At 39.6% G+C, this 21,052-nt stretch overlaps 1 protein-coding gene across 3 annotated transcripts in view; it reads right to left on the reverse strand.

Annotated features, from left to right (window-relative positions):
* Positions 1-21,052, reverse strand: part of STAC (SH3 and cysteine rich domain) — a 254,281-nt gene that overhangs the window by 167,343 nt on the left and 65,886 nt on the right. Inside the window, exon 1 of one of the 3 annotated variants that reach the window (XM_090142343.1) lies at positions 8,626-8,718. The exons of the other annotated variants lie outside the window; for them this stretch is intronic. The gene's annotated coding sequence lies outside the window, so the exon portion shown is untranslated. Of the gene's footprint in view, positions 1-8,625; positions 8,719-21,052 lie in introns of those variants that run through there. 3 annotated transcript variants of the gene reach the window in all.

Here is a 21,052-nt window from a genome sequence, read left to right on the forward strand (position 1 = left end):
ACTGGGCATCAACCACATCTCTAAGCAACCCATTCCAGTGCCTCACTGCTCACAATGTAAAGGACTTCTCCTCAGATCCAATTATATTGTTCCATTCTTCTTTCATTTTCTGCATTCTTGTGTGTGTGTGTATATACACACACCTTATATATTTACCCCTTATATTTACTTGATCCTCCAAGGGGAAAAAAAAAAAAACCACCAGCTAAAAAACAATATGCAGAACACTAAGAAAAACTAAGGGAAAAAAAAATAATAATCCTACACTGAGTACGTGCATACCTTAACAGAATATGTACTTACAGACGAGCTTCATAAGTGAATAGGAATCCTGCAGCGTTATGAGAGAGAAGATGTATTTAAAGATATCTGTTTCTCACTCTCCAGATTTGTATTCTCTAGCTACACGTGCAGAAGTTCAGAAGAAATGCCTGCATTTGAAGACAGCTGGTTAAAACTTCCTAAAATGAACATCTTACAAATGAGATGTATTTGCATATGAAAAAGCTATACTGACAAACAGTTACCACCGTGCATCAAATGCAAACTCTGAGTTCAACACAACAGAAAACCATTAAAAATTCTGATTCGAGCAATACGCCAAGGAACTCAGAGCTTGATCCAAAGCATCCACTGATAACAAGGCTCATGTTTACTGCAATGGGCTTTCAATCACGTCCCACTGGAATTTGATCACCTTGCACAGAAAATGGACTTTTCTCTCTACAGTCCATTGCAGCTGTCTGCAGCTACAGCTGTGCAGCATCACAGACTTTTTTCTTACAGAAATCTACATTCATTTCCGATTCAAATTTGCCGTGTCCCTTGTTCCCACTCTCTACCCTTAGATCGTATTAAATGCACAAGCACTGAAATATATTCGAGCATTTTCCAAGAGTTGCAAGCATAGCAAGCTGAACTCAATGTAGTGAAAAAATTCAGTGTGGTTTCCAGAAAACCATTCTCTAAATTAGACAATTAATCCTATGCTCCTATAACAAGGAAGAGTATCAATTTTTTGATACCAAATACCTGGCATGGCACCCAGCACTTGCACAAACTACACCCTCCAGGCAAATTCCAAACTTCTCAAGTTTATTTGGAATCTTCATACCCTTTCACAGTGCCTAGCTTTTCCTCAGTTCAAGCTGTTCAACTCACACTATTTCCAAAGCTGCCTTTTCTCACAAAACCTACTTTCAACTGTGCTTTTGCAACAAATCCTCCCACCAACCCTTCCTTCCCAAGCTTCCACTGCAACTTCTCCCCAGAGTAGTAGAATCAGTTTATTTTTGCCTTAGCAGTCTTCCCGTCAGTTTGTGTACATCCATGAAGAACCCAAAGCAGCAGATTGGCACAAACCCAGCTGAGCTCCTCTACACCATTTCCAGCAACTGCATTTTTGTGCTAGCAAAGCAACACTGCTTGAAAGTCATGCTAGCTACAAGAGCAAACGGGAAGTCTTTAAGCAAACACACTTCGGAGATCAGCCTGAGGGGAAAGGCTATAGATTTATTTTAGAAGATAAGTAGGGTTTTGAGAAATTAACCTACACGTGAACAAAACCTGGTTCAGTTAGAACTAAGGAGACCCACATCTGCTCCCTCAAAATCAGGCTCCTTATAGATCTCTGAGTACCAGAGATGGAGCTCCAAAGCCAAAGTCCTGCCCAAAGCAAGGAAGGCTAAGTGTAATCTACCATCACAGCCTAGAAATCACGATCTGCCTCTCTCACTGAAGTGGTAGAGACTATTTGATTACAGGAGGCAGCCCTCATATTTCATTATGTTGGCCCACAGTGTCAGAGGCAGATGTTGGTGGTATGGCAGTAGAAGCTTTCTGTCGATATTCCATTACATTTTGTTGGCATGTGACGAAAGGCAGCAGAATGGGCAATCTGACCAAATACCATCTAACATGGAAGTGTGTATGAAGCAAAGGTGCACCACTGAAGTCCTGCATGCAAAAAAAAAAAATTGCCCCCGTTGACATACACTGATGTTTGCTTAAAGATTCCGGAGACCGATGAGTGGAGATAAGCACAGTGAGGCGGTGGGTGGTGCACTTCAACAGCAGTGACAGCAGTGTAAAAGACAAACCACGTTCCAGACAGTCACACGTAGATGTCACAGCACAAAATGAAAAGCATCTCCATCAGCTAATCTTTTGGAATCAGTGGATTATAACTGAGGAATTGAATTGTGTATGGGGTTTAATATCGGTTTCAACACCTTGAGAACAGTGGTCACAATGTTGGAATACTGCAAAGTTTGCACCAAGTGAATCCTACAAATGCTCACACAGGAACAGAAAGAACACCTCATACAAGTTTGTCAATATGAGGCTGAAGGTAACAGTTTATCAGATCACATCAGTAGCAGTTATAAGATGTCGTGACACTGACAGAGCTGAAAGCTCAAACTTCCAGAGTCAGGCAAGAGAAGACAACAACCTTTCCTCTTGCAACACAATGATGCCAAGCCCCACATCAGTCTGAAGATTGAGGTATACAGTGCACCTTGTGGCTGGATTGTCCTGCAGCACTCCCGTTACAGTCTAGATTTGGCACCTACTGACTTCCCTCTGTTCAACCTGATGAAAGATGGACTGCGTGGGCAACATTTTCCTAGCAATGATGCAACAGCGTGTCATTTCTGCTGGTATAGATTTTTAAAAACACAACATGCAGGCTCTTGTTCACCGCTGAGGAAAAGGCATAACCAAGGGTGGTGACTACATTGAAAACAGTGTTATAGCTCAGGATTTGTTCCATCAAATACTGTTCTCTTTGTATCAGTTGTAGTTACCATGGAGATAAATAGGTTGCTCCAAAAGTAACACCCCCTAAGTATTACATGCTTGCAACACAATGGAAAGCACAGAGCAGCAAGATCCCATGCTAGAGCAAGGGAGAATTTGCTCAAACACAACAGTTAAAGGCACAGAAATAAAGGAAAGAAGCTGCTTACCTCCAAAAAGCCTCACGTAAGCTGAGATCCCCAGGAAGATACCCTCGCCTCCATTGCCAGCCCTTAAATGAGGTTTGGGAAGGCTCCACCCCTTCTCATCACTCAGGTGCACTGCATACTCCTGCGCTCCCCTGGGTTGGCCCTACATTCCCACCAGGTGCTCCATCACTGCTTCAAGCCTTGACTTAGCATTTCCACTACAAAACTAACAATTTTGGATTTAGGAGTTTCACTTGTATTGTAAGAGATTTAGATTCTTCTTTCCTTTGATTCAGACAGAATGCCTCTTGTACTAATTGTTTGAGAACTTCTGAGCCAAAACTATTTCACTTTTTTATTTAACTAAGAATGATCAGCCACACTGCTTTAGTTGCTTTAATTGGCTGACTAATGATGAGCAGAAATAAAGCAAATAGTCTTAAGGAGATAGCTTACATTTGCACTAAGTCTGATATGAAAAACCAAATATTTTTTGCAAAATGTCATTAAATCCCAAAATATTTTAAAAAATAAAAATAAAAAATTGTTCACTCAAGCTACTGCTAAAAATGAGTAACAAAGCGAAAGAATAACAAAGTGCACACTGGTCAAGCATTCATTATGAGGCTATATGGTCCCCGTCTTGGGATACAGCTAATTGAGCAACTTTCAGGCAGAGAGATGGGCTAGGTACCCCATTTTGTGTTCTCTGCTTTAGTTTTGTGACATTATGCTCTAAAACCCAGCAGTAGTCTGTAAGGAAGGTAATTAAGCTTGCCCAAGAGCAAATGTATTTTCCTGGTTCTGCGACATGCTTCACTTGTTATAGCCCATTTTAACAAGCCCATTCAGCTGCATTTAGTCTTTTGAGATGTCAAATGGACTTTTATTCTGGCTACTAGACATTGCTCAAGATCATACATTATGGACAGTACCTCAGTGCCATCTAAGCCACTGCTGTAGTAGTGACTATTTTGTAATGTAAAAACCCAGCTGTCTGCTGCTATGCGATAAGTGCTAAAAATGGTACACTGCAATCCAAGCTCCTGTAGCATTATAGCCAAGAGAGGATTACAAATGGAATGGCTGTTGTAAAGGAAGGCTTTATACAGTTGTACATATGCACTCCAGCAATTCTTAGCATGGAAAAGGAGAACAGCATTTTCACTTTCAAGAAAAATTTCTCTCTAGGGTGTACTACTGGTATTTTGCTGCCAATTACTGCTTTCTGGCAATGAAGAAAGACCGTATGCTCATAAGCCATGGCATTTGACTAACAACTATAGTATGGAGTCACCGGAGGAAGGAGCTGTGTCATTAACATGAGCTCAAAAGAATCAATAGTAGCAGTGTTGTTTCTCCGTAATATTTTGTGGGGAAGGAAGTGGGTTAAAAGAGAAAAGGAATTACAACTGGAGAAAAATGATCAGAGCTGTTTTTAGATAGTTCCTCAGAGAGGAGGCAATTGAGATCATTTGCTTTCGGGGGCTCTTCCCCACCTCCCTGCAACAGCTTCCATCAGGTTACAATTACTAAAGTGGACCTAATCCATGCAAAGAGAAAGATGACATCCACAGGCAAGCATAGGGATATCTGAACTGAAACATCTGCAGCCTCACAAACTGAATCTCAGACAAGTATGTAAATGCAATTTTACTCATGGGAAACATCAGGAACATCCCAGTAATCTTGGAGGGGCTAGGGTTGATGTACAGCCCTGCTGTTAGCTTGTGATCTATCTTTATTGTAGTTTAACAACCCAACATGCTGAAGTGGTAATTAGGAGAAAGAATTATTGGCATCTTTATGTAGCAGACTCTCTATGAAAGAAGTGCACAAGTGCACATACAGAAGTTTGATTTACTAAGTTTGAAGAATACAGACCAGTTGGTACAATTTTATGCTTGTTCATCCAGCTTCCAAATAAAACAGATAGGCGGGTAAAATGAAGTATCTAAGGCCAAAACTGGTCCCTAAGACTACATAAAAGCCAGGCTTTATTGCCAGCATTCTCACATTTACTACAGAGTACACAGATATTTGGACCAAGGTAGTACACCTGAGCCACTGCAATGTATTATTTTCTGCAAGACAGAAGAAGACTGAGTGAGGTTTACAGACCGAGACATGACAGATTCCTGGGGCACAAGCTTTTCTCACAAAGATTTGTTTATTTTTCTGTTGCTACAGATATTACAAGTCTTTGATTAAGCTTCCACCTGAACGTACTGTGCTATTTGCTCACAGAAGCACAGCTTGTCATTTCAGAAAGCAAATGACCAAGGAAGAAGAGGAAAAGTCAGAAAGTCTTTTAATTCTCTTTTTTTCTGCTCTCATAGTTCCATTTTATAGACACGCCACAGATAACAAATGCAGCATCAGCTTTTTGGTATTACATTCCATGCTTCCCAAATAGAAAAATGCCATATACAATAATTAAAGGGCACATAAAAGACTGATAAGCCTCACAAAGCCTGACTATCAGCAACTGAAATAACCAAAGTCAGTGAGGTCTGAGGAAGAAAAAATTTTCAAAGGAACAGAACCCAGCTACCATAAAAAAGATGAACCCAGAAGAAAACTCCGAAATTCTTGCATTTCTGGCTTGGATGGGAGGTTTGAAATAGGTAGCTCAAAGGATCCAATATTTAGGACCAAACCTCAAAATAGGTTCATTGCCTTCTCCCTAAGCACTGCTTGAAGACTTGCTCTCCAAGACAACCCCCTTCCTCTGCATTCCTGTTCCAATCTTACTCAAATCTAGAGGTTGGAAAAGAAAAGAAAAATGGGATGGCACAATTTGATTCTAATAATTTGATCTTCTAAGAAGTACAGGCAATAGGATCTAAGCACAAAAATAAATGTCAGCTGGTTAGTTGACACAAGGCCATTTGAGGAGTGTCTCCAACTGACAAATCCCCATCACAGCTTCTAAATAAAAAATAATTGACCCCTTTCTATCTCCCCCTCTTCTTCCCCCCTCCAAAAAATACCAAAACAAAACAAAAAAAATCCCACAATCACAAAAAAACAAGCAACTAAACTGGCAAGAATGAATCCAAAGGTCTGTAGTAGTCTCTTTGTGAAGTGTATTTGGGGGCAAGATGAGTTTAAGGATGGAGTTGTAGCACTGGCTGAATTCAGGAGAAAATAAAGGAAGGGAAGCAGGGCAGCATTAAAAGATGTCTCGATGCAGCTCTTCAAAACAGAATCAGTCTATGGCAGAATGCAGCCTTAAGACAGAGAACCCAATGCAGGGAATCCTGGCCAAAGTACTAATGGGCCCCGTTAACACGAGATCAGGCACTGGCTGCCATGTAATTTTGGGTATTGTAAAATGTCCTTTATTTTGAAGACAGGTGCGTTAGATCTTCTAAATTAGGTAGTCAAAAACATGCAAGTATGAAAAATAACCTCTTGAAGTTGCACAGCGGATACAGGAGGTTAATAGCAGGGAGAACTGCCAAGTTCAAGGACCTGATTATTCCCGCTGCAGCATCCTCTAAGACTATGCTAGACAAGATCCTTGGAGCAGGTCACTATAGCTGTGCAATCCCCATTGTAACAGTAGATAAAAAGAATAGCAGCCCTCCTGCAGGAAAAAAAAAAAAAAAAAAGAATGTGATCTGCAGCACCTTCCACAATGCACATCTCACCTCACTTTACCACTGCCTTTGCCACAGATACATAATGATTAAGGGATCTCAGCGATACACCATCAGCCAGAACACCATAATGATAAAAATTCTGTAAAATGTCACTGACTCTCCAGGAGAGCTGGGGAGAAAAAAAAAAAAAAACTGCCTTGTTTTGTTCTGCCTAGTGACATGTTTATTTCCAAGAGCTACAGCGGCATTGTTGACCATGTGTGCTAACAGCAAGGCAATCCTCTCAGGCATTCAAGACAGCGCACGGAGATTATAACTGTCAAGGAAAAATACTCCTCGTGCTACATAATGCATCAAACATTCAGTGCACTCTTGTTTGCTTCCCTCTAGGATGACATAATAGGATATTTTTTCAAGGCAGGCACAAGCACTGTGGTTAATGGTTGTTCTGCACATATTCACAATGTTTAGCCCTTTAACTTGAGAGCTAGCTAATGACATGTTCAGAGATATTAAGTTAATTGTTTTCACTAGCAAGAAATGCAGAACCTGCCATTGTTTCCTACAGATGGCTGTTATACCTTGCATATCAAATTCAGTGTCAAATGGATTATTGTTCGTGTCAGACAGTCTCTAAGATCTCCTAAAAGTTAGCGTCCTGCAAAATAAAGCCACCTGGGCAGGAGGAGGAGCTGGAAAGGATGCGTACAGCTGACTTCCTCGAGCTGTGCAAATAGCCACCCTCGCCACAAAGGGATTGAAGTGTTAGCAGAAAAAAAAAATGGCTAAAATTAATATCTCCACTTCTCAAAGTACGTTGTCTCCTTCACAAGCTTCAAAGCCACAGGTTGTTTCATTGACCCTTTTCCCTTACATGTAGAAGAAAATTCATGAGGTTCATGTGACTTTAATAACTTAATTAAGATGAAAAATGAGACTGAAGAGCATTGCAGACTCAGTTCAGACTGTTCTTCTATCTTCGTTTTATCTAACCATCTTTGTCCAAGGAGACAGACTAAAATTTTCCTGGGATTGAGTACTTCATAGGGTCAAAGGACAAAGTAATTACTGTTTCATTGTTTTGTTTCCTCTATTCACTTAGGACTTTATACGGACATACTTAGTACTCTGCAGTGAAAAATTAAAACAAAATTGACTCAATGTTTTTTTTTGAACCCAAAGAATGCAGCTGATTGAAGCTTCCTGTAAAGACCAAGTTGATCTATGTTAATTAGGATAAAGCTACAACCCTTAAATTAGGAGTAAAATACCAAATGCACTGAAATTTGAGTGGTTATAGAGTCATATTTAGCAGGCTTGGCTTCTACACAAGCCACTTAAACAAGGCAGGAATAAAGCCTTCAAATCTAAAGCAGGTTTGTTAAAGAGTGAGGTGACTGAGTTCTGATGGAAGTAAACATATATATATATATATTTACTGATATACATATATCAGTGGCCAAAAACACACATACAAGAACAGAAAGTACTGCTGTGTAACATACCCTTAACTAGTCAGTGGGGTGATGAAGAACTGCTTTTTAGGTCCAACTGGACATCAGGAACTGGGGCTTTTTTGGAATTAAAAAAAAAAAAAAACAACAGAAAAGCGAAGCATGAAATTTTTTTCCCTAAAGAAACTCTACACATTCTTGATTAAAAAATGTTGAGTAGCATTCCTAAGAGATTGCCAGTATTTAAAAATATGTGAGACTGAATGATCTGTGAAACTCAGCTGTCAAATTTTTTCCTCCCGTGCTTTTGGTTGACACCTTTCCCCTGGCCCTCTCTCCTTCCAAGAACAATCTACAAAATATACTTCAAGTCAGTGTGGTTTCTGCTCTTTAAGGCATCCAAGTTTAACTTAGCCAGACAGCTCACCTCAGAATACATTTAAAGTAATCTAATAACTAATTTACAGTAAGTCATTTGGAAGTTGCAACATGCCAACAGTCATTACACTGAGGGCCTTGATACTGTACAGTTTTCTCATTTTAAGAAACATAGGAAGTAACTGGCAGCCTAGAATGGGCTGAGATATACTGGACACACAGTGCTGAGAACTTTACCTGTGTTTCAGAGTTCATTAAATCCATAAGGTACTTGTCATCTAACTTCTATTCTTTCCTTCAACTTCTGTGAAGAGCTGAATCCAACTTTATGTTGATGAAGCTCTGCAGCAAGTAATACAAGTCTGAGGTCTCCCAATCACTTCTTCACACTTCCTGTCATTTTTACCAGTGTGCATGAAGTGCTAGCCCATAGGTGTATGAAAAAAGCTTGTTATCAGTTGTTTTAACCCCTCTGCCCACAGACGAACCCAGCCTTTTGTGACAAAGGTACAAATCAAACCCAATCTCCCAGCCTTGGTAGGGCAATCACTACAGAACAGGATTAAGCCAGGTCAAGTTTAGATCCAACTTTGTCACACCCAATGCTTTTTAATGATCTTTCCCTTTGCTAAAGATACCCATTCCTATGTAGAAGAGACAGAATGAATACCCTTCACGAATCTCAATGGCAGTCTTGGCAGAAACTACCACTGAGGGCTGAGCTTCATTAAAGGAGCAAACATAACAAGCAAACAAAAACCCATCCTTTCCCAGAAAAACAATGACTCCGGATCACCCTATCCACATTCACTGTGTGTTTGTTTTGAAAATACTCCAAAAGGGGCATGGTTACTTATGCCAACATTGCCAAATGCTTGATTACACAAACATTACCATCTGGAGGGAAAAAAAAAAAAAGGGGGGGGATTTAGAGGCTGTTTAGCCATAAAGAACTACGTTTTAACTCTGAGATACGCGTGTATGTGCCTGGGAGGTCTCAGCTGGAGAGTCCACACAGCCCTGAGACGTGGGAGCTCCCACAGCTTCTGAAGCTGACTGATGAGGTGACCGCCAGAGCAATTTCCAGAAATAGTGGGCAAAATCATCACCAACTCATTTCCTTGAAATAGAGCTGGATTCCTGGCACAAGAGCATTTATCCTCTCATGTGGAGACGCCAATACTCTCTCAGGGATTCTGGGCACGCTAATAGGAAACATTTTCACCCCAGCACCAGACACTGACGTGTAGCGCTTCATATTTTAAAGAACTTCATAGTCATTCCAGATAACACCATGCTCCTGCAAAGCCAAAAATGATTTTCAGGAATGTTCCAGCATACACTGTATAGACAGAATGCTCCTCAGCTTAGGTATTTCGAGCACCAAGGCAAAATGCTAATCAATTCTTCTGAAATATTTCAAAACAAGTAGAAATATTTCAGAAGAAACTCTCCAAAACAGAACTAAAAAGAACACCCAAACAACAAACCACTGTAGAATGTTACAATATTCAGGCATATTGCTGCTAACTGTATGTATATTTGATGTAAAGCAGACTTCAACAAGAAAAGATTGCCAACGCACTGCCAAGTAATACTTAGATGGTGTAAATAAGTATCTTTGAAAGGAGCTGCATCAATTTGTCAAGCACGTCCTGCATTTGGATTATACTGGGCTGGGCGGTAGGACTGATGACATGAAATTTTACACCTCCAGATACCCCTGGACCCTTGAGCTTAAGCAGAAAAGAGACTAAAATAGTAAAGAAACAGAACCAAAGCAGAGGGAAAGAGTCAGCACAGAAGCTGTGGTGACTTGGACTGCTAGGAAGGGCACATTTTAGTGCATTTGATATGAACACAACATCACTTTCGGATTAGCCTGGGTCACTGCAAAGAAGGAGCCACACAACCTTTGGCATCAAATATTGAGTCTCTGTCATTCACTTTTATTTTGTTTACACCTTGATCTTTTTTTAATCTGCGGCTCATTCCATCTTTTGAAGTCTTTGTTACTATGGAAACAGGTACAGTATTGGTCTCCACAAAGCCTGGTGACACCTTAGAGCGGAACAGAATTAACAAAAGAACGTAGGGAAAAAAGGACAAGGATTCATAATCATGAAGGACTATAGGACAGTCCATTGTCTCCCCTTTAGTTCCCTAATTCCCTGCTGATAAAGCCAAAAAGGCGAGCTTATGCAGTTTAAATAAGTGGCTTTGGCTAGTGATACAGGGAGGAATCCTCATGCTTAACCATGGTGGAAAATAGGTTTGTGCCACCTCAGCAGTTGGCATCAACCTACAGCTGGGCATGGCACAGACACTTCTGGTGGAAAAGGACCTTTGTGCACTTTGATACCATACTAGTAAATGGAATTTGCCCTGAATTGATCTTTGGCATTCAAACTACAAGCGAGACACGGCTCAGGTCAACACCATAAAACTTTCACATGATTTTGCAGTCAGGGTTTTATCTGTGGCCCTCTTTCCTTTAGAGGAATAGATACAGCTGTAACACAGGAACAACCACGTACACTGCACACAAAGCCAGCTGCCTCAATCCTGAAAAACCTGGCCACAGACAGAAATCCAGCTCCATTTCCTAAACAAGCCTGAGGTGCACCCTATGGAGCTTAGAAAGCAAATCAGAAAGTTATTTGGAAGAGAAGCTGGTCTTGATTAGTAGCGACGAGATCCTGCTGCAGCTATGGAAAAGAAAGTTAAGTTTTATGGATAAAACCCTGTGTTAATATTGCAGTACATTTACTACATAATTCTATCACTTTATAGATGACTATCAAATAAGATTCTTTGAGAAAAACAGAAAAAAAACGTTTATTCCCTGTAAACTGATTATTTCAAAGTTTAATAGAGACAAAGACTATACTTGTTTTTTTTTTAAGAGATGTAATGACACTTAGGAAGGCTAATGTACTACATTCTGTTTTCTTTCCATCCCTGTATTTTTCCCCAGTATAATTTCTCATTGTCCAGCACTAAAACAAGTGTAATGTCACAAACCTTTCTACAATGAAACACTTTATTACTGCATTTCAGAGCTGTCTGTTCAAGGGTAATGGATTGTAAGGTATATTTATTACCTTCCACTATATATGCCACTTTTCTTAAAGTTCTTTTTCACTGTTACTAATTTCTAGTCTGGAAAAAATCCCCTGAGCCTTCCTGCAATACCAACATACTGAATCTTATTAACTAGTGATACTTTTTGTCCCAGGAAAAGAACTGATTTATTAAATCCCCTTTGACTTCACTGTAAATTTGGACTGAACAAGAAATACAGACATGAACGTGAGATGCTGGTAAAATCTGGAAACACTATAGAAGTCTTTAACCTGACTTTAAGTGAAAATCTCCATCGGCACGTAGAAATTCTTGGTTTAGGTGGCTGTATTTGGTGCTTGCCTACCTAAAGATGGAAATCATTCCTGAACAGTGGGCAGGAGAAATCCCATCCTGCTTCTCAAAAATACAAGCGTGCACTGAAGGAGATGAGTGCTCTTCAAATAACTCTTCTTTTGCAATAAGAGAGGGAGGAACAGCTCCAGAAAAAAAAGTTTAAGGAATCACAGCTTGAGATATGAGCTGAACTCCATCTTTCTCATAAGGATCCAATCATACTGCTCTACAGAGGCTGTGTTTTATGATCCTCCGTCACACCCCCAGTGGATTTACTGCCACACACTTATCAACTGGAGAGTTGTATATGCTTCCTTCATCAAACTGCTAGAGCAACAAATACTTTGGAAACACTCGTAATAGAGACAAACACTTCTTAGAGCAGGTTGGCTATCAGTGGCAGTTATTTTACAAAGAGCTGAACTTGGACGGGACTAGAAAACCTCTTCCATCTCAGCAAAGTCTGTTCTATTAGGAGAGCTGAGTATCTGTTAGTACTAGTTTCAAATACACAATAACAAATTTCTGTGATTGGATTCCATTTAAAATTGTATGATCCTGTATTTCACAGTGAATGTGAACGTCACAGTTGTGAAAAAAATCAGGTTTACACATTAACCTATTTCATGTAATCAGGAGAAAAGCAGAGGCACATATTTCAAAGCAGTGAGCAGTATCACAGATTTTGCATGACCTGTATTACTCTCATATGGCTTTATTCCTTCTTCAAAGGTACAGAAGTTATGAAATTAGTTCAGTGAATTTGATACATAGGAAACAAATATCTGCCTGAAAAGCTTTATTTTGTCTCAGAAGTGATGTTACTCTTTTAAAGCAACATTCTGAGCGTAGGATAAGTGGCATCTCTCGCTATAAGCTATAGTAGGTATGTGGACAGCAATCTCAGCTAATTGAAAGTGGGTATCCAACCTAAAACTGAGGTGAATCAGACTTAGGAAGACTATTTCAGAAGGAATCATAGACTCACAGAACAAAACCCTTATTGCTGCCAGCAATATAAATACTCTGAAGGTGTCAGTGGTTTTAAGAGTTTGAAAAACAAACTAACCTTGTACTGCTGAGTGAAAATAGGCAGAAACCTCACTCCAGGCTTTTTACAAAATTATGTTTTCTGGAAATGTAAGATGGCTGCTCTGAAAGTAATGCCTCCTATTTGATTATGTCAGTCCACAATATGAGAGGCAGATGTTGGTGGTACGGCAGTAGATGCTGAATCTTCCCACCAATATCCCACTACATGTTGTTGCTGTGTGACAGATGGCAGCAGAGAGACAGACTGACCAAGTGGCACCTGACATGGATGTGCCTATGATGCAAAAGGTGTGTCACTGAATTCCTCCATATGGAAAAAATTGCACTCGTTGACACTAATGGATTCTTGCTGAACATTTCTGGAGGATCGAACAGTGGATGTGAGCACAGTGAGGTAGTAGGTGGTGCATTTCAGCTGTGCTGACAGTGACCATGAGTCACCTCCACTGGTGCAGACTTTTACAAGCACAGCACGCAGACTCTTGTCCATTGCCAGCAAACATGCATAATTAATAGTGGTGACGACACTGAAAAATAGTTTCTTGTAGCTGAGAATTTGCTCTATCAAACTGTTATCGTGCTCTGTATCTACCGTATATTCCACGGAAATAAGTAGGAGGCGTTACTTTCAGAGCGACCTACATACAGTAGTATGAGCAAGTTTGCATTCTAAGAGAAGAGCAAGCATAGAAAATAGGGCTGTAATGGCTTTTAAGAAAAGATCTAATCCATCTCTTGCTTCAGAAGTCATGTGCTGTCTTAAACCTGGGTCAGTCTATGATTCCACTTTTAACAACTTCAGTACTGAAACTCCCATAGCATCCTTAGGCAAGTTATCCTTGTGCTTCATTCATTATAACAACTGCTATTTCTTACTGTTTCTTACTGTTAAATCTGAATCCTTCTTACTTAAATCTACCCCCCCTCTACTTTATCTTCTAAATACTATACTGTCTTCTCTTTTGCATCGCCCCTGTACATGTTTAAGCAGTCCTGTTGTGTGTTTCTTTAATCACACTTTGGAAGATGCAATCCTAGTTCTGTCAATCAGTTCTTGATCGTCAGACTAGAAGAGAGCTCTCTTCTTGGAACTCTCCAATGTATATTGCAGCTTGCTGCAAATGCATGCTCTTCCAATTAAGGGACTTTCATCCAAATCAAATTGCTATTCAAATAAGCAGAGTTGATAACGCAAAATAATCTTCTGAAGTATTCACTACTGATTCAAGTGACCTTTTCCATAAAAAAGAATATAAATGCAGAGTGTCTCTAAGTCAATAAAACAATAATAGGTTTCCTCTCTAATTTTTGCTGGCTTCCAGTTCCACTACCTTAAAAATACCAAGGAATAAAACAGCACAACATGAACATTTAGAAGCATTACAAAGGGATCAAGATGGCTCAAGTGATGAAACTGCCTACTTGCTCATAAGAAACAAATATTTGTCAACTCTTACTTGAAAATGCTTATAATTATGTATACAAATCCGCACTGATCTGCTGAATTATGCACACAAATTATGGCAATAGGTGTTTGAAAGCCGGGGGAAGCGGTATTCAAAAATTAATTCTTAATAAAGAGAAAACATTTGAAGCAATTATGCCACCAGTGCTTACCTGATTCATGGCACCTATGAGCAAGAGGAAAACTAACTATAGTTTAAATGTGACTCTGTCTAGTACAAACTAAAGAAATTAATTGAAATTAACTAATAGATTCAGAAATATGACAAGAAAAAAATGACAATCTATTTGAAGAAAACAATAAGTGGAGCACAGATTAAAAGTGAGAAAGAAAAAGAAGGGACACATCACACTTTAATGGCAGGAGGGGATTTCAACATCATATATCGAAGTTCAAAATATTCAGCTGAGACCTAGAAATTGGGAAAAGCAAAACCTACAAATGCTTGTCAATGAGAACAAATACTTACAGTTATGAGTGATTCACATTTTGCTCAAGAGTCAAATCATAGTAGCTGAAGAGACTTCAGTAAATTATTAAATAGGTAGCCTAAATAAATTTATCAGCAAAGAAATACTGATTTTCCCTAAGAAAACAAGCAATAGGAGAACGCATATCTGATTTCCCTATCTACATTAATTAGCAGTCCAAGTTAAATTTGCTTATATGCTAATGAATCACTCAATATCAAAAAAGAATTAAAACAATTACAGCTAAATAATATGCATAATAGAGGTCTTTCTTTGTAAAAACAAAAAAATATATATAAAGATGGAACGAAAAACTCATTTCAGGAAATAAAATACGAAAGCAACCAGCTGTTATTTACCAAGTCTAAAAAAAGTTTCAGAGTGGTGTTTGGAAGGCAAACCTTTTCCTCTCTCTTCGTCTCTAAAGAGAATTACTCAGCTTTTTGCCTAAAAAGTACTGAAGAATAATTGTTTGGACATAATATGAAGGTTGCTCCAAAAGTAATGCCTCCTATTCCAGTCAGATGCCATTTTGTCACACTGCCCCTCTGCTGCTATCAATTGCATGGCAAGAAAATATAATGGAATATTAGCGGGAAGGTTCAACCATTGCCATGCTACCAGCATCTTCCTCTGAAGTCATGGGCACGCATAATATAACTGCAGAAATTACTTTACTTGTATTATTGATAATAACTGTGCAGTTCCTCAGATAACATTTCTAACATCTACGTGCCCGTGCTGGAAGAAGGACATGGTGAGTGATGTATCAATCGAAGAGAGACTCTGAAAACATCCTCTATTCCTACTAAAGGACAAAGAAAGATAAAAACTGCTCCTGAGATAGATCAGGAAGTGCATAGGATTGCTTGAAGAAGGACCCGTTTGTAAAAGAACACAGGATCAAGAGTTCAAATGTAGTTCAACTGACCAGTAGCTCAGAAATAGAGAAGCAGCTTCAATGCAGGCAGGGAAAATAACGTAAAATCTGATGTCATTTCCGAGGCTTCTTCCTGACCTGGACAGGCAAAGCTGAAGTGAGCAGCAGGGTTCACCATTTTCATGTTTCATCCATCAGTCTATGGGCCCATCCCAGGGCTGGGGAGGGCCCAAGGCACGCGGCATCCCAGGGCAGCGTGAGGGAGAGGCCTCTGCTTTGCTTTGAGAAGGCTCAGGGAAGATCTGAGCATTGAACACAGCTGCCTATTGTGTGGCACAGGAGGTGAAAGCTGACTTTTCCCCCAGGTGTTCAGTGCTGGAAGGACCGGAGGCACTGGGCTCACACTGGAGCATGGACAACTTCCAGTCAGGCAAAAGGAAAGGACTGCCAACATGAGGGTGCTCAGATGTAGAACCAGCACCCCAGGGTGTCTTAACTGAGCTGGGCTGAATCAAACCCACGGCATCAACAATCAGTCATCTAAAGGTGCCGTCTGCACCAGAGGCCTTCACAGAAAGGGATGAGTCCAAGGGAGAAAAGCTACTAATGACTGAGAGGGGACACTTATCCTGCTAGCCCACTGGGCAGCTTAATAATTGCTACTGCCTCTGCCATCTAAACAAGCTGTGAAAGCAAAACAGTGCAAACATCCAGGAAAAAGAGGCACACTGGGATCACCTGGTTCCATGTTAGCACAGGCACTGCAAGCCATCACCTGACACATGAATACAACTGGCATTGGTCTTGGTTCAGCACTGGTCTGTACATTCTCTTGGCACACCGATGGCAATTCAGTCACCACACAGGGACTTCTGCTCAACAGCTTAATGTTTAACGAATAGTGATGCTTGCACTGAAAACAAGAACTAGCATTTGTCAGCAGAAACACATAGCCAAAGCATAACATTTCTATTTAAACTAATGACAGCAACTTCCCGGGTGGGTGTCAGAGATAATGAAAATTTGGCTTTCCAGTAAAGAAAAGTATTAGGGAAGAATTTATGTAAGAGATGGTCTAGACAAATATTACTGCATCAGAACAGTCAAATATATAAAGACTAACGCTCTCACAAAACTATTCTACAGCATTCAGGAAACTGATTGTTTCAAGGCAAATTAACAGCGTACAGAGCTCAGTTGCTAGCACTGAGACACGATGATGTATTAATGAATTTCAGGTAAAAATAAATGATGTAATATGTATGACACTGAAAAAGAAAAAAGTAAATTTGAGGGCTTTTTTAGTAAAGGAAAATGAAAAAAAAAAAAGCAGGTGAACAATGGCTGAATTAGAGCGATTGTGTGAATAATCACATCACATTGTATTTCAGTGCCTCAAGAAATTAGAAATAATACCTCACAGAATACAAAGATATTTACAGTAATTGAGTGAGGAAAGATCCCTTGTGTTACATGGGCAGAAGGAGAAGTAGAAACCTCAAGAGTCATAGCAAACATTTATTTCCTAATCTTCATCATGTTAGATAATGACTGCTAAACCCAGTCTCAAATGAATTTGAACTTAGTACTACACTGGTACGTAAACAATGGAATTTAAAGAACTGTTAATTATGAATTTGACATTTTAGTAACATCCAAACCGGACGAAAGCTATTGTACAGGAAAGATGCTCAAAAAAACCTGGAAGCATAATTAAGTTTATCTATTTTACCCACTGGAAAACAGATAAGTGTTGAAATTGAACTAAAAGTGAACAGCTTTCTATCACAGGCTCAGGTTATTTCAAAACAGAGGCGATCTTTCTTTCACTAAAGAGACTATTTTTCAGTGAAAACAATTCTCATTTGAAAATATTTCTTCATATGCATAAGCCTTAGAAATACTCACACAGTTGAGAAGACAAGTAAGCTAAAGAGATCTAAAAGGCCTCTAACACCAGATATTGTCATTCTGCATAAGCACCTGAATTTTTTTTTTACCAGTAGCTTCTTAATCCCATGAGCAACTTGAGCTCATGGGATCCTTTGTGACTGCATAAGAAAGAAATCATTCTTACAGCTCGTCCATTTAATCCTTTCATATATATATATATATTTTTTTTTTTTCTGTAAGCTTTTGAGTATTGAGGCACAAGGGCCAGTTGCATTCATTCAGGAGTAAATTTAAAGCCAAAGCACACATCCATTGCAGAGTAGTACCAGCACAGTACATTAGCCAACCTCCTTCATGAAAATATTTAATCTCAGTTTAACACACTTCTCATAAAATCTAATTTCCCTAAGTTTATATCAGCATTTATCTTTGCCAAACATTTTACTACTGCTTGGTATTTGTTTAAGATTTCTTCCCTTTTCAGTGGGCAAGGCCTTAGATTTAGGAAATATACTATAACAAAAGTTTCATACTCAAGTCTCAAACACTCCTATTGCTTTTTAAGAAAAGAAAAAAAAGAAAAAACACACTGCAAACCATGGAGAGGAAACAACCAGCACTAGAGGAACAGTTAGCAAGATCCTAATAAGAGAACCCTTTCCAAAGAAAATGTACTGTCAGTCTGCTGGTCCCTCTGAAGCCAAGCACAGGAGAAAATAAGCAGCAGAAGAGATGCTGTCTGTGGCTATGGGTTCAGAAAGCAAGCTGTAAAGGAGAAAAAGCCTACCACACATTTCTAAAGATGAGGTGGAAGAAAGAAGCGTAGAGTAAGTACATCAGCAAAGAAGTTTAGGACAGGAATGCAGTATTTCCCTCTGTTGAAAATCCATCTCCCACTTGTTAAGGCTTACTTTATTATACCACACTGAAAGGAGCATGTGTGACTACTAATTTTTGTTCTTTGCATTCACCCAGATAAACACAACAACTGGTGAAGTCACACAGAAACTGAAAAGGAAACGCATTACCAACTTTCCATGTACTGCAGAAAACACGATGCTATCACTGTGGCAGAACGAGACCCCCAGGGTTAGAACAATAAGAAAAATTCTATAAAATAGCAGGAGATTCTGCTAAGGCCTGCATGGGCATAGAAGGTTCCAATTGCATTAACGATTAGTCAGGACCAAAGGATAGCTCCCAGCTATCATTTGGATTTAAATCTCCCTTCTGATTACAAGGCTCCATTCAAATACGAGTATAAGCATTTACTCAGAATCTTCATCCAGAGATGCTCAGACTAACTCCCAAAGAAGCTCTGCAGCACAGAGACAAATTCATATACTGATGCACAGAAAAACAACTACAGTAAGCTGGAGCTCTCACCATTATGCACAGGAGCCTGATATCCAGACACTGCTAAACATCAGTGAGAAAGAAAAAGGAAGAGTCTCTGGAGAACATCAGAAAAAAAAAAGTGTCTGTTGAGAAGCAAGCTAGGATACAGCTCCTTAAAAGTTACTCTCAAGTGAAAACATACTCAAGAATTGCCAGGCAAACACAACTTACTACAACCTACATATTTTCATTGCCATATTTTTTCTTCTAGAAATTTTTATAATGACAACTTTAATCAGCTGATAAAAAGATGTGACTGTATTACCGGCTTAGATTTTAGAGGAGGAAAAACAGTTACTTGAGACAAAACCTCAGCAGAGCAGCATCCAGCTTTCACGCTAACTAAACGTGCTTAGTTACCATGCTAGCTTCTTGATCCTGAAGCTTCCCACCCCTGGTGCTGGTGGGAAACACTAGCAGAGAAGCAGAGGGAACTCTGCAAAGCAAGCTGCCGAGCCCTGCACTACCTCTATAAACCACAAATAAATAGAGAACATCTTAGGCTTGGGCTTGTTTATCTGGGCCACAACATGAGCAGTGCATTTGTTTAAAATTAAAAGTACAGCACCCAGAGCAGCGTGATCTATACCTCAAAATACGATGGCTGCTCCAAAAGTAATGCCTCCTATTTTTTATTGTTGGCCCACAATACCAGAGGCAGACATTGGTTGTATGGCAGCAGGGGGTTGAACCTTTCCACCAATATTCTGCTACATGTTGTTGCCGTGTGACAGATGGCAGCAGAGAGGCAGTCTGATCAAATGATGTCTGATGTGTGTGTCTGGAATCCCTCCATGAAGAAAATATGGCACCCATTGACATTCATTGACCCCCTGCTGAACAATTACAGGAACCACGCAGTGGATGTCAGCATACTGAAGCACTGGGTGGTGCATTTTAGCAGTAGCAACAATGACAGTGCATTACAATCTTTGTACCAGCTGTAGTTTACATTGAAATAGAGGAGGCATTACTTTCAGAGCGATCTATGTGCAATGTTAGTGAAAAACAACTATGAAAATAATTTCCAAAAGAGCACTTTAAGAAGAAAAATATAGAATTTATTCTTTAGAAATCCTTTATCTTCTTGGAAGTCTTATCAACAAGCTCAAAATTATAAAATGGGACAACAGACTACAGAAAAAATAACACAAAGGTCCCTTTTCAGTTACCTCCTCATTTCTCATCTTGTAACTTTTATAGGTGATTTGTTCAGATAGTATAATCCTCACATATAGTATACATAAACCAAAAACATCAGTTCTTTGGTGAATTTTTAAACCTACCTGAATCCAATTATAATTCACGTTACAATAAAGAGCTTCAGAGATTATCACTCATTCTGTTTAGCTCATCCTTCTTTTTCCTTCTTGGTACTCCCTCTTCTGTTGAACACATTGGACAGCTGAACTTATTCAGTATCTTAGTCTAAATAATCCCTACCCTGTCAAATGGCCTTGATTTAGTAGACTGTCATCCCAGATTTGCTTGTGATGCTTTTTCTGCCCCCAGGTCTTATTACTCAGTGAATATAAACACACTTTAATACCTAACTTCTTATGAGCTAGGGTTACTAACAGAGGTTTGGTTTTTTTCCTTTTTTTTTTTTTTTTTATTACTGGAAGATGGCAGAAGCCATTCAGGGCCTTATACCTACAATCATTTGCTGCTCTGCATATAAATACCGGCCAAGACAATCGTTACAGGCTGCAGCAGATACCCTATTCAGAAAGAAATCAGCTAGCTGATCTGGTCAGCAGATCCGTTCCTGTTCTTTGTTCCCAGTCATCTACAGGTATTTGCTTCCACCCAGAAGAGATTAAGGAGATCTGATTAAGGAGTCTTCTGGAGGTGTTTTGTCAGCTCAAGCTGCTGATGAGCATCTGGTAAGGGCTGTGCTCCCAGTCTCTCTTGCTTCTGGCTAATATGGAACAGCAAGATCACATAGGTCACCTCCATCCATCACCATCAGGCATCCTGCAAGCTGGCACCTCTTTGCTGAAACAACATAGCAAGCACCCATCATCTGCATCTACATCACCTGGCAAAGTGGGGAGAACATCACCTCCAGTCTTAGCCAACAGC

The sequence above is a fragment of the Phasianus colchicus genome, chromosome 6 (assembly GCF_987193195.1).
Source record: "Phasianus colchicus chromosome 6, bPhaCol1.hap1.1, whole genome shotgun sequence".
Classification (NCBI taxonomy): Eukaryota; Metazoa; Chordata; class Aves; order Galliformes; family Phasianidae; genus Phasianus; species Phasianus colchicus.